Source organism: Rattus norvegicus, chromosome 7, assembly GCF_036323735.1.
Source record: "Rattus norvegicus strain BN/NHsdMcwi chromosome 7, GRCr8, whole genome shotgun sequence".
NCBI classification, from domain to species: Eukaryota; Metazoa; Chordata; class Mammalia; order Rodentia; family Muridae; genus Rattus; species Rattus norvegicus.
In genome coordinates, this window is record NC_086025.1 from 39730688 (window position 1) to 39745716 (window position 15029).

Genomic DNA, 15029 nt, shown 5'->3' on the forward strand with positions numbered 1-15029 from the left:
AGAAATAGAGATCTGTCAATTATACATTATACTTTTTGTCTGTAATGCATAAAGGTACTCTTATAAGGATAAAATTTGTAATATATAAGGTATTATGCTGGTCTTGGAAAGTGGAAGCAGGGACTAGAATATTTTCTAAGTAAATTTATTTGTCTTTCTTTTTAAATTATCTTTAATTTTTTTTAACACAATCCGATCATTATCCCCTCTTGATCTGTCCTCTGAGAGTTCCTCATTCCATTCTCTGCCCCCACTACCACCCGACCTCCCTGACTTTTCCAGGAGGATCCTCCTCTCACCCCATCCCACCAGGCCTCTCCACTCCCTGAGGCCTCAAGTGTCTCTTCTCTCACTGAGGCCAAACCAGGCAGTCCTCTGCTGTTGGGGGCCTCGGAACAGCTCTTCTATGCTGCCTGGTTGGTGGCTCAAAGTCTGAGAGAACTCGAGGATACAGGTTAGTTGAGACTGCTGGTCTTCCTAAGAGGTCACCCTCCTTCTTGACTTCTTCCAGCCTTTCCCTAATTCAACCACAGGGGTCCCAGCCTCTGTCCATTGGTTGCGTGTAAATATCTGTGTCTGTCTCAGTAAGATGCTTGTTGGGCCTCTCAGAGGGCAGCCACCCTAAACTAAAATGACTCTACTTATTCTAGTAAGCTGGCTAGGTTTTCAGAACCATGCTGGTTTTCCCTCCTGCTGTGTGGACCTTATGTCTAATTAGACAGCTGGCCACGTCTTCACCTTGTGGGACATAGGTGTTGCAGCTTGGGTCAGGCTGCTTAATTTATTCTCTCCCTTGACAGCTCGTATATTACTTTCTAGAACCATGGAAGCTGAACCACCGGAAAGAGGCTTAGAAACAGCTCAAATCATTCTATGTCCTAAGTATGTTGTGTTCTCAGCAATCGTGGCCAAGTCCTCAATCTCTGAGAAACAACCAATGGCTACATCGATAATCTATATTGAAAGGTTTCCTATGCCTGGGAGTAGGTTTTCTGTTACTTGGTGGTTCTTGCGGGGAGCACTGTTGGCAAGAGCAAGTAACATAACTTCCCATTTTTAATATACATATAGCTTACATTTTATATATTTCGTAAAACATATATATGCATGCTTTTGTTAAAATGCAGGTAAATATTCACAATATGGTTTCTTATACACTCACAGGTAGATGTAGCTACCATTCCACATCAAAGAAGCCTCTCTTTACAGAAAATGAAGACCATCACAGAAAAACACAACTGGGAGTGTCCAGTTAAAACCCCTTATTAGTCATTGAACAGAATGCTCAGCCCCAAAGCCACATGCAGAGATCAATGAGGAGTACAACATCTATATGCATCTAAATCACAGCTTCTGCATCTGTGGTTTAGGGAACACTAAAAGACAAGGCAGAAAAAGGATAAATGCCAGAAGACCAGGAAGTCGGCTGTGAAATGGTCTCTCCTAGAAATGCTGCATTAGCAAGACCAGAACAGTGTCAAGTGGCATGTTAACACAGGAGGGGGAGACTTCCCAAGGCCCCACACCAAACCTACAGGTAACCAATTCCTGCTCAGAGAGGGAGAATTAGCCTCTCCCAATGATAGACCCTCTTAGTTGTTGAACAGAATGGTCAGCCCTGAAACCACATACACACAATGAAAATGAACTCAGCACATTGTTTTTATATTTGTACATGCATGTGCATAACATATACAACATAGTTGTGTATGTACTTATGTGTGTGTAAAATGAAAATCAAAGAAAAATCTCTATCTACTTGAGGGGGCATGGGTTTAAAGGAGGGTTTACGGATGAGGTTAAAAGAGGGGAAAAGAGGGAAAGGGAATAGGAAAGCAATTTTTTATATTTTAAATGAAATAATATTTTAAAATTAGTTTTTAAAATGAATTTCTACATCAAAGAGTTTTTAATCTGTTCTAAGGCAATGTGTTGCATCTCTGTACCTCAAAAGCCACAGAAATGAGAATTTTAATGTTGTTATAACTGTAGACCTATATAAACATAGTTATGTTATTTTGTAAGAAAAAAAGATCTCTGTAAAAATAACTATTTTTTTTTTGGAGCTGAGGACCGAACCCAGGGCCTTGCACTTGCTAGGCAAGTGGTCTACCACTGAGCTAAATCCCCAACCCCAAAAATAACTAAATTTTTAATGTGCATAGATTTCTTTTTTTATTAATTAAGTATTTTAAGAAGTGCAACCCTGTTTTATTGCAAACTGTAACATCAGTTTTGTGGGGATGAAAATGGAAGTGTATAAGTAAAAAAGATACACATGGGTTGATGGTGCTAACATGTGTCTTTCTAATATATCTGCATCCCAACATTGTTACCAAGGTAAAGTTGAAATATTTTGTTTTATTATATAAAGATCTGTATTGAATTTGCCTGTTTAGACATCTAGTTGCACCTAATTTGGAAAAGTTGCATAAGAGTTCTCTTATTCCAAGACATGCAGAATTTTGACAGGGGGAAGGAAACATGGTAACTCTCTCCATTGTGTGGGCATAATCTATTTTATAGAGAAGGATCTTGGCAGCTGTGTCCAGGTATCTGTGTAAACTGCTTCCTCGGCAAACCAGAACAAAAGAGGAGAAAATATGTTTTTAGCTATCATGCTGCAGATAGTTGACGTGAAATATTACATAATAAATTGGTTTTGGCAAAGCAGTTTCCTTGCTAGGATTGAATATCAAAATGTGGTTTCCATTTTCCATGAGTGTGTTAGAAGTTCCATTCTGTATGACGTCTGAGATGCTGATTCAGGATGTGGACTAGGAAGGACCAGGTCACGGGGATAGTGCCCCGCAGTTAGATTTGCTAATGTTTTGTTTACTTTGCTAATGAGAACTTTATTTTAAATGAATATATGCCATGACTTCTTTACTGTGACATCATCATTATGATGGTGGTTTTTCATCAAAATTTATTGAATAATCCAATTTGGTTGAGTAAAGAAAACAAATTGTACTTTTAAAGTAGTATCTTTTTTGGGGGGGGTGGATACAAGAGAGAATGGGAAAATAGCACTGGGAAAAGTTAGATGATACAACAGTATAGGAAAAGCTCAACTTTCAAAATTTGGCAATCCTGGATCAGAACAAAACTTAAAGTCATCCTGACACATAAAAGGCTTTAGAACTTTCAGTAATCAGGCTGTGCTCTCAGATGTAACTATATTGTTCTATCCAGCTATTTACATCTGAACTCACTAATAGTTTTATCTCATTATCTCTAAGCTATCATTAAATTTAAGTAGATAATTTGACGTGTCTGAATATTACTTAAACAGGAATAATACACAAAAACAGAGAACAGCCTTAATAATGCGAACAGCCCTAGGTATCCAAGTTTATTTACTTTAAAATAATACTGAATTAAAGTTGGTTAATAAAACACCCACATATTGCTGAACTGGAGACAACTACGATCAGAATGCCCTAGGCCGAGTGCTCAAAACCTCGAACCTTGTAGGAGCCATGCACAGAGACATGCTCTGTTCCCGTGAATCTGGCTTGTGGACAAGTGTCAGAGTTCAGTTTTCAGGAAGGAGCAAGCATCTTATCCACCTTAATGAGTATACATAGGGCTTTAGAAAACCATTGCTATAGACAGCCACTGAGCTTAGTTGACTCTTTGTTTCTCTGATGTTGTTTCCCTATTGTGTTGCCCATTTCTTTATTTACCTGACTGCCTTTTACCACTTGCAAAGCTTTAAATAAGTTATGTGATGAATATGTAACAATAGAACTATGTGTTTTCATAGAGTGTGTTTACATTTCCTTCTGCACATTTCCTTCTGTGGATCCCTAGGCTTCTCAGCAAAGTATAATTCCCTTGATATAACCGGGGTTTTAGCTTGGACATTGGAAATGTGCTTCGCCTCTATTTGGAAGTTTCGTATGTGCTTTCAGGTAAACTTTGAGTACATTTTTAATTTATGTGTGCTTAAAGTTTTGACAATCTCTTCTCAACAGTCTGACATTTTCCGTTCTTTCCTCCAGCAGTGGTCAACACTATAAAGAATAGGACCTCAAGCCATGTTCCTGTTTTTATGCACATTTTGGATTGCTCAGAAATTTAACCCTGTTTAAATCTTATTTAAAAAAAATAGACCAAATTAGTACTACAGCTATACAAAACAGGACCCTAGAACAGATATGTAATACATAATTAAGGAAAATCCATGCTGTTAATGGTAGTTTAAGTAGTCAATGGGTATCCCTGAGTATCCTGAGACACTACACAGAAACCCTGCATGTTGTACATAATCTAGATTCAAGGTAACTCTCATCTTTGCATATTACCATATTACTCATATTATGGCTAATCTCTCTCTCTCTCTCTCTCTCTCTCTCTCTCTCTCTCTCTCTCCCTCTCTCTCTCTCTCTCTCTCTCTCTCTCTTCTCCTTCCCCTCCCCTTCCCCTCCCCTTACCCCTCTCCCTCTCCCTCTCGTGTGTATGTGTGTGTGTGTGTGTGTGTGTGTGTGTGTTTCTTTTCATCTCTCTCCTCCTACACACATGTATAACTGTGTAAATATCTACTTCAGTAATATGGAGGGAATTCAAACACAAAAGCAGGCAATGGCAGGTACAATGGCCAATAAAAGTATGTGAGCATTTATTACTGTCTATGCTGCTGCAATAATGAAATGACCAGAACTAAGTGGTAACAAGATGGATAGTAAGGAGTCCAGTTGTGCCTTTCAGACCTATTTAGGAGCGATCTATTCGAGGTGTGGTGCCATCTAGTGGCAAATTTCTCCAGGTCAAAAGTGTTAATGAAGCCACTTCTAGAATCCTGAGTTAAGAACTATTATTCCCTTGCATCCTATGAAGCCCGGAGTGTTTCATCAGCATCTTCGAGGAGCCTTTGCTGGGAATAACACAGGAAGGACCCCTCTATGCTCACTGGCGAACTCTCCTAGTTTCTTGTCTGGAGCACACTCTTTTGTGGGGTCAGGGGTTTTCCCAGGTGTCTTACTTCAGATTGAGTTTTGGTAAACTGGGTGTACTGGATTCCAAGATGGCGGACTAAGCATTTCTTACAGGTTCTTGCCATTCCTCTTTTCCAAGTCATGGAAAGAGTTGACTCTGGGACAAGAATGATATTTTTATCACAATTACCATTGCTTTACATTGTAGCACTTCAAAGGGGAAAATCCTGGTGAGGACCATTTTGTCATAACTGCAGCACTTGGGGAGTTTGCGAGGACTAATGAAACAGAATGTTGTGGTTGTTTCCCACTCTCATGCGCATGCTTACAAACTGAGCAGATTCCAAGGGACCTTGTCTCCGACATGACACTAAACACACCCATTAGAAGCCTGCGGAGTTGTGGCTGGCTTGGTTGTTTCAAAGGAGTTGATGAGGAAGGAGGGGTGAGGCATCTTCTAACTGGAACCTACACTCCTTCAAAACTTCATTGAGACGTCACATACCTCCCTTTTATGTCTACATCTCCTGCTTCTACCTTTTCTGTTCGGCCAATGGAAAAATAGTTCGTCTCTCCATTGCCTTCCTACGTTGCTTACCCCCATTTGGAATCTGCTTCACCTTGTCACCTGACAATCACAGCTTTCTGAAGAAATCAAAAAGTATTGCAAGGTGGAGAGTCTTCTTTTCTTGTCTGTCAATTGAAGTAAGAAGAGCAGATTCCCGAAAATTCCTACATCATGACAGAGGTAGGATGGAAGCTACCGTCTGTGCCATAACCTTGTTACATTAGTTTTGCTCTTCCAGGTCTTGTTGACAGAGCAGTTTTACTCTCTGCTGTCAGTGACACTTCTAGGCTGGTATGATAAATTGCAGGCGTGTCTGTCACTAGCAGCCCTGTGAACACTTCTGAGGCAGTGAATACATCTTACGTGCCGTTACCATAACACAAGAACTCATATTTGACGAATATTTGCTGTGAAGAAGCTTCTTATGTACTAGAGGTTTGTAACTGTGTTGGGTGCTTTTATCAACGGTGGGAAGCAGGTTTCACCACGGTGCAGCCTTTGCAGTAAAACGGAAAATCTTGCTCGCCATTAAGCTTTGCGTTTAGATTAAAATCCTTGAAAGTCTTAGTAATTCCCGGCTTGGGCTTCATGTCAAACCTGGGAGACGATGAGTAGTGTGGTTCGAGGGTGGACTCAGGGCTGTAGGGTTGATGAGAGAATTTTAGCAAGTGGCAAGGAGGCAGAAGATATAGTTGTGCGAGACAGGAAAAACAGGGCACTCTGTGTCCCTTCAATGGCCAATGTGACCTGAAGCCACATTAACAACTATGATTTTAAAAGTGTTATGTAAGGTGGCAGCTGTGACCCCGGCTATAACAAGGGTGATTCGACTTCTGAGCAGCTCTGGTCACTATGGGAAGAAGAATATGACTGGACGTTCCATTGCCAGAACCTATCATGTAGCATGTACATAAAAATGAACTCTGTCACCTGGGGGATCCACAGGACTGTTAATGTCAGTGCATAGATAGAGTGTTAGGACACATTTTAGAAAATGGAAGGGTCATCACAGTACAATAAAACACTTAAAGGACTTACTGGAATTCTTTAGTAACTGTGGGAGATTGACTGTGAAAGAGTGCAGTGATGTTGGAAAGCAAATAGCCACAGTCTTCAGAAAAGAAATTACGCAGAAATCATAATTTTCACATGAACCTAAAATTAACTGCTGAAACAACTTTAAAATTGTTCTTCTTTTTAAAAGAATACAAAGATAAAATGCATTAAGAGACATTTTGAGTTATAGATGTATCATGAATCCACTTTTGGCTTCTTAAATTGAGTCCTCAAATTACAGGATATGTCAGAAGAGTATTAAAATATCATTGTCTAGCTTTTAATTTAAAATTAAAATTTAGGGTTACATGAAACCAAAATTGTATTAGTTAAAAATATTCTTAACACTACTTGTAGTGGCACCTTTAAAAAAGAATCCTCTCAAATTTAAAAATTACCAAGTACTACTTGTCAAGAATGTCTGATATAACTTTTAAATAAATATGGGGAAAATAAATCTGTTACAAAAATTTTGATTGCCTAATAAATTAATTTGGAAAAAAAAGTGTGCCAGAATTTTATTCAGTGAATTGAGGTAAACAATTAATAGCTATCATTTTTATTATACTAAATAAAACTGTAAGATCAATTTATTACTTCTTACTGTTTTAAATTTATTCTAATATATACATATACATACCATTAATTTTATATATTCTTAAATATTGTGGTAAAATGAAATTCTAAACTTCTTTTCAAGGTTTTGGTAATTTTAGTATCCTTTTTCTTCTTTTTAAAATAGGCAACCTACACTAACATTTACAGTTTGGAACTGACAACCCAAACAGATGCATTGAGTTAGAAACATCTGAACCCATAGTCGCTGGTTACACTCCTCCATTGTTGGTGGGATTGCAAACTGGTACAACCATTCTGGAAATCAGTCTGGAGGATCCTCAGAAAATTGGACATTGAACTGCCTGAGGATCCAGCTATACCTCTCTTGGGCATATACCCAAAAGATGCCCCAACATATAAAAAAGACACGTGCTCCACTATGTTCATTGCAGCCTTATTTATAATAGCCAGAAGCTGGAAAGAACCCAGATGCCCTTCAACAGAGGAATGGATACAGAAAATGTGGTACATCTACACAATGGAATATTACTCAGCTATCAAAAACAACGACTTTATGAAATTCGTAGGCAAATGGCTGGAACTGGAAAATATCATCCTGAGTGAGCTAACCCAAACACAGAAAGACATACATGGTATGCACTCACTGATAAGTGGCTATTAGCCCAAATGCTTGAATTACCCTAAATGCCTAGAACAAATGAAACTCAAGACAGATGATCAAAATGTGAATGGTTCACTCCTTCTTTAAAAGGGGAACAAGAATACCCTTGGCAGGGAAGAGAGAGGCAAAGATTAAAACAGACACTGAAGGAACACCCATTCAGAGTCTGCCCCACATGTGGCCCATGCATATACAGCCATCCAATTAGACAAGATGGATGAAGCAAAGAAGTGCAGACCGACAGGAGCCGGATGTAGATCGCTCCTGAGAGACACAGCCAGAATACAGCAAATACAGAGGCGAATGCCAGCAGCAAACCACTGAACTGAGAATAGGACCCCCGTTGAAGGAATCAGAGAAAGACCTGGAAGAGAATGAAGGGGCTCGAGACCCCATATGTACAACAATGCCAAGCAACCAGAGCTTCCAGGGACTAAGCCACTACCTAAAGACTATACATGGACTGACCCTGGACTCTGACCTCATAGGTAGCAATGAATATCCTAGTAAGAGCACCAGTGGAAGGGGAAGCCCTGGGTCCTGCTAAGACTGAACCCCCAGTGAACTAGACTGTTGGGGGGAGGGGGACAAAGGGGAGGGGGGGAGGGGAACACCGATAAGAAAGGGGAGGGGGGAGGGGGATGTTTGCCCGGAAACTGGGAAAGGGAATAACACTCGAAATGTATATAAGAAATACTCAAGTTAATAAAAAAAAAAAAGAATTACAGAGTATAGAGCTGAAAGGATGGACAAATCTTAAGGAATTTATTTCACAGATTTCAAACCTTGTGGGATTCGAGAGTTGGTGAATACTTGACAGTCTGTGAGTACAAACACTTCCAGAACTTTCTCCATGGATTGTACACGGTTATCTTCCCCTTGGGTCCCTTTACATCATCTATGGTTTTGTTTTGTTTTGTTTGCTCTTGTTGTTGTTGTTGTTGCTGCTGTTGGGGCTGCGGGGGGCTGGGGGAGTTTGTTTGGTTTGGTTTGGGTTTGGTTTTGGATTTGTTTCTCCCCCTTGAATGTATCTGTTGAAAAGAATATCCCTTTGTAAACTATAAATCATATTGGATAGGGTCTTAGTTTGAACTTGATAACCTTTGTAAAATTTTCATATTCCAAAAAATATAGATGTCAGAACTTTAAGTTAGATAACAATTCACTTACATTCTGAATATAGGGGGTATGCTTTTCAATCCATTACACCCCTTTGTGTAGTAAAGTATTTTCAGAGTATACCATCAGGACTAGATAAAATAAAGTACAAAGAAAGCTACAGTATTTTATAACTTTTATAAGAGACATTGAAATTTCCTGTTTCACAGAGGTATAGTTCATGTCCATTTCAGTGTTCTGACATACTAAGTTTTCAATACTAAGCTATCCGTTAAGTTTATACATTTTCAAGATTTTACAAATCATTTTCTACTGTAGACACCAAAAAAATCACCCAAACCTATATCTTGTAATAGAAAAAATAAATAAAATCTTGAAAGGAGGTCCTTGTTAAACAATCCTGAAAAGTTGTAAGGAAACATATTTTCAGAATATGCCTTTTCTAATACATAGTAATCCTGAGAAAATAGTTAAGGCATCAACAATGATTGGTGGCAATTGAGATAAAATTAGAGTAAAATGCATGGCTTGATTTTGTCAATAATGATTTGTTTTGTAGAAGCAGCTTGTAGTAGAAAGCAAAAATTGGTATAGAAAACTTTCCGAGAGAAGAAGATCTGAATCCCAGCATGTTTCATGTAGAGGATTTTTGTTCATTTTATCTTTTACCATGAAAGTTAGCTGGGTGAAGAGACACAATTTAATTCTGAATACTATTTAATCATCCTATTCTTGACCTAAAAATGAAGGTTGAGATAGTGCAAAGTGTTAATTTTTACAACACAAGACACAGCTAGGGAAGTTCATCAGAGTGACCACTTTGTACACGTATTCCTGACACCTTACTCTAGACCTTAATATCTTAGATACTTTCTATTGTGCTTGTGGGGTCCCTTGATTTTCAGGGGTTTTCAGACTAATTCTCAAAGCTGCAAGAAAGTTGTATCTAGGCATGAAAACAAAATGCAGAAATTAGATCATATTCTCAATACACTCAAGTGTAACACATAGATCTATGGAAGAAAATCCTCTAAATCTAAGGATTTGTGCAGAAGTTTAAAATGTTCCTACTGTCTCCAAGGACAGCTATTTGGATGCAACTTTTGTATCTGCTCTATGTATCTTGAACGGGAGACTAGTTTAGGTAGCCTTTAGAGATAAAACAACTTTCTTAGAATCCTGTGGATGCAGTTAAGTTTAAGGACTTAGTTTAAGTTGGAGAACCGAACTATATCTTGCTAGGAGCAAAATATGTGATTTTTTTTCTATATAAATTCCACTTTATTTCTAGAAGTTTTTTTTTGAGCTTTATGACTTGAAATAGAAGATTGCACCTCTGATTTCAAAGGGCATTTTATCTGTCTCCTCTATCATCACAGTTGTTGTTTCTGAGGGTGTGATATATATGACACTGAAAATTTCTTACAGATGGGAAAGCTCAGAATGACTTCTAAAAAAGAAGTAAGCAGTACACTTACTTGGTTGGTAAGTCATATTCATTGAAATGAGTTAAACTATATCCACAGACGGCCATAAATTCACTAAAGTATTTTAATACTAATCAGCACTAAATATCGTATCTTTATAGATCTTTTATAGGGTGCTTTTATTTTTTTGTTGTGGGTGCAGCGAACTTTATTGATGGTATTCAAGAGTAGGAAGGGCTCTCTAGGCTGTTCCTGTTATTTTGGGGATCTGGGATGGAAACTATGAGGGAGATGCTCAGTGTTGGGGGCTGAGTTGGGACAGGAACTCCTCAGCAACTGAGGGCCTCGTTCTTGCTCTCAGTGTCTTTGCTGGGGAGTGCTTTACTCCTTGGAGGCCATGTAGGCCATGATGTCTGCCACCCTGTTGCTGTAGCTGTATTCATTGTCATACCAGGAAATGAGCTTTACAAAGTTGTCATTGAGAGCAATGCCAGCTCCAGCATCAAAAGGGGAAGAGTGGGAGCTGCTGTTGAAGTTGCAGGAGACAACCTGGTCCTCAATGTAGCTCAGGATGCCCTTTAGTAGGCACTTGGATGCCTGCTTCATCACCTTCTTGATGTTATCATATTTGCTAGGTGGGCATTTCAGATACACAGTGGCTACAGTGGGGGCAGGAATACAGAAAACCATGCCAGTGAGCTTCCTGTTCAGCTCTGGGATGGCCTTGGCCACAGTCTTGGCAGCATCAGTGGATACAGGGATGATGTTCTGGGCAGCCCCACAGACATCACGCCACAGCTTTCCAGAGGGACCATCCAATCTTTTGAGTGGCAGTGATGGTATGGACTGTGGTCATGAGTACTTCTACAATGACAAGGTTGTCATGGATGACCTTGGCCAGGGGGGCTAAGCAGTTGGTGGTGCCGGATGCATTGCTGACAATCATCAGTGAGTTGTCATATTTCTTTTTTTTTTACATTTCTTTTTTTTTAATTTATTTAATACTTAATAATAATTCCTTGGTTTCCGGGCAAACATCCCCCTCCCCCCTTCCCTTCCTTATGGGTGTTCCCCTCCCAACCCTCCCCCCATTGCCGCCCTCCCCCCAACAGTCTAGTTCACTGGGGGTTCAGTCTTAGCAGGACCCAGGGCTTCCCCTTCCACTGGTGCTCTTACTAGGATATGCATTGCTACCTATGAGGTCAGAGTCCAGGGTCAGTCCATGTATAGTCTTTAGGTAGTGGCTTAGTCCCTGGAAGCTCTGGTTGCTTGGCATTGTTGTACATATAGGGTCTCGAGCCCCTTCATTCTCTTCCAGGTCTTTCTCTGATTCCTTCAACGGGGGTCCTATTCTCAGTTCAGTGCTTTGCTGCTGGCATTCGCCTCTGTATTTGCTGTATTCTGGCTGTGTCTCTCAGGAGCGATCTACATCCGGCTCCTGTCGGTCTGCACTTCTTTGCTTCATCCATCTTGTCTAATTGGGTGGCTGTATATGGATGGGCCACATGTGGGACAGGCTCTGAATGGGTGTTAATTCAGTCTCTGTTTGAATCTTTGCCTCTCTCTTCCCTGCCAAGGGTATTCTTGTTCCCCTTTTAAAGAAGGAGTGAACCATTCACATTTCGATCATCCCTCTTGAGTTTCATTTGTTCTAGGCATCTAGGGTAATTCAAGCATTTGGGCTAATAGCCACTTATCAGTGAGTGCATACCATGTATGTCTTTCTGTGATTGGGTTAGCTCACTCAGGATGATATTTTCCAGTTCCAACCATTTGCCTACGAATTTCATAAACTCGTTGTTTTTGATAGCTGAGTAATATTCCATTGTGTAGATGTACCACATTTTCTGTATCCATTCCTCTGTTGAAGGGCATCTGGGTTCTTTCCAGTTTCTGGCTACTATAAATAAGGCTGCTCTGAACATAGTGGAGCACATGACTTTTTTATATGTTGGGGCATCTTTTGGGTATATGCCCAAGAGAGGTATAGCTGGATCCTCAGGCAGTTCAATGTCCACTTTTCTGAGGAACCTCCAGACTGATTTCCAGAATGGTTGTACCAGTCTGCAATCCCACCAACAATGGAGGAGTGTTCCTCTTTCTCCGCATCCTCGCCAGCATCTGCTGTCACCTGAGTTTTTTATCTTAGCCATTCTCAATGGTATGAGGTGAAATCTCAGGGTTGTTTTGATTTGCATTTCCCTTATGACTAAAGATGTTGAACATTTCTTTAGGTGTTTCTCAGCCATTCGGCATTCCTCAACTGTGAATTCTTTGTTTAGCTCTGAACCCCATTTTTTAATAGGGTTATTTGTCTCCCTGCAGTCTAACTTCTTGAGTTCTTTGTATATTTTGCATATAAGGCCTCTATCTGTTGTAGGATTGGTAAAGATCTTTTCCCAATCTGTTGGTTGCCGATTTGTCCTAACCAGAGTGTCCTTTGCCTTACAGAAGCTTTGCAGTTTTATGAGATCCCATTTGTCGATTCTTGATCTTAGAGCATAAGCCATTGGTGTTTTGTTCAGGAAATTTTTTCCAGTGCCCATGTGTTCCAGATGCTTCCCTAGTTTTTCTTCTATTAGTTTGAGTGTATCAGTTTTGATGTGGAGGTCCTTGATCCACTTGGACTTAAGCTTTGTACAGGGTGATAAGCATGGATCAATCTGCATTCTTCAACATGTTGACCTCCAGTTGAACCAGCACCATTTGCTGAAAATGCTATCTTTTTTCCTTTGGATGGTTTTGGCTCCTTTGTCAAAAATCAAGTGACCATAGGTGTGTGGGTTCATTTCTGGGTCTTCAATTCTATTCCATTGGTCTATCTGTCTGTCTCTGTACCAATACCATGCAGTTTTTATCACTATTACTCTGTAATAGTGCTTGAGTTCAGGGATAGTGATTCCCCCTGAAGTCCTTTTATTGTTGAGGACAGTTTTAGCTATCCTGGGATTTTTGTTATTCCAGATGAATTTGCAAATTGTTCTGTCTAACTCTTTGAAGAATTGGATTGGTATTTTGATGGGGATTGCATTGAATCTGTAGATCGCTTTTGGTAAAATGGCCATTTTTACTATATTAATCCTGCCAATCCATGAGCATGAGAGATCGTTCCATCTTCTGAGGTCTTCTTCAATTTCTTTCCTCAGTGTCTTGAAGTTCTTATTGTACAGATCATTTACTTGCTTGGTTAAAGTCACACCGAGGTACTTTATATTATTTGGGTCTATTATGAAGGGTGTCGTTTCCCTAATTTCTTTCTTGGCTTGTTTCTCTTTTGTGTAGAGGAAGGCTACTGATTTATTTGAGTTAATTTTATACCCAGCCACCTTGCTGAAGTTGTTTATCAGCTTTAGTAGTTCTCTGGTGGAACTTTTGGGATCACTTAAATAAACTATCATATCATCTGCAAATATTGATATTTTGACTTCTTCTTTTCCAATCTGTATCCCTTTGACCTCCTTTTGTTGTCTGATTGCTCTGGCTAGAACTTCAAGAACTATATTGAATAAGTAGGGAGAGAGTGGGCAGCCTTGCCTAGTCCCTGATTTTAGTGGGATTGCTTCAAGTATCTCTCCATTTAGTTTAATGTTAGCAACTGGTTTGCTGTATATGGCTTTTACTATGTTTAGGTATGGGCCTTGAATTCCTATTCTTTCCAGGACTTTTATCATGAAGGGGTGTTGAATTTTGTCAAATGCTTTCTCAGCATCTAATGAAATGATCATGTGGTTTTGTTCTTTCAGTTTGTTTGTATAATGGATCACGTTGATGGTTTTCCGTATAGTAAACCATCCCTGCATGCCTGGAATGAAGCCTACTTGATCATGGTGGATGATTGTTTTGATGTGCTCTTGGATTCGGTTTGCCAGAATTTTATTGAGTATTTTTGCGTCGATATTCATAAGGGAAATTGGTCTGAAGTTCTCTTTCTTTGTTGGGTCTTTGTGTGGTTTAGGTATAAGAGTAATTGTGGCTTCGTAGAAGGAATTCGGGAGTGATCCATCTGTTTCAATTTTGTGGAATAGTTTGGATAATATTGGTATGAGGTCTTCTATGAAGGTTTGATAGAATTCTGCACTAAACCCGTCTGGACCTGGGCTCTTTTTGGTTGGGAGACCTTTAATGACTGCTTCTATTTCCTGAGGAGTTATGGGGTTGTTTAACTGGTTTATCTGTTCTAATTTAACTTCGGTACCTGGTATCTGTCTAGGAAATTGTCCATTTCCTGAAGATTTTCAAGTTTTGTTGAATATAGGTTTTTATAGTAAGATCTGATGATTTTTTGTATTTCCTCTGAATCTGTTGTTATGTCTCCCTTTTCATTTCTGATTTTGTTAATTTGGACGCACTCTCTGTGTCCTCTCGTTACTCTGGCTAAGGGTTTATCTATCTTGTTGATTTTCTCAAAGAACCAACTTTTGGTTCTGTTGATTCTTTCTATGGTCCTTTTTGTTTCTACTTGGTTGATTTCAGCTCTGACTTTGATTATTTCCTGCCTTCTACTCGTCCTAGGTGTATTTGCTTCTTTTTGTTCTAGAGCTTTTAGGTGTGCTGTCAAGCTGCTGACATATGCTCTTTCCTGTTTCTTTCTGCAGGCACACAGCGCTATGAGTTTTCCTCTTAGCACAGCTTTCATTGTGTCCCATAAGTTTGGGTATGTTGTACCTTCATTTTCATTA

At 39.5% G+C, this 15029-nt stretch overlaps 1 long non-coding RNA gene across 5 annotated transcripts in view; it reads left to right on the plus strand.

Annotated features, from left to right (window-relative positions):
* The window catches only part of LOC103690238 (uncharacterized), a 46808-nt gene that overhangs the window by 14307 nt on the left and 17472 nt on the right, over positions 1-15029 (plus strand). For all 5 annotated transcript variants that reach the window (XR_010053279.1, XR_010053275.1, XR_010053276.1 and 2 more), the window contains 2 exons: positions 8581-8627; positions 10352-10408. This is a non-coding gene — a long non-coding RNA (uncharacterized LOC103690238). The remainder of the gene's footprint in view (positions 1-8580; positions 8628-10351; positions 10409-15029) is intronic.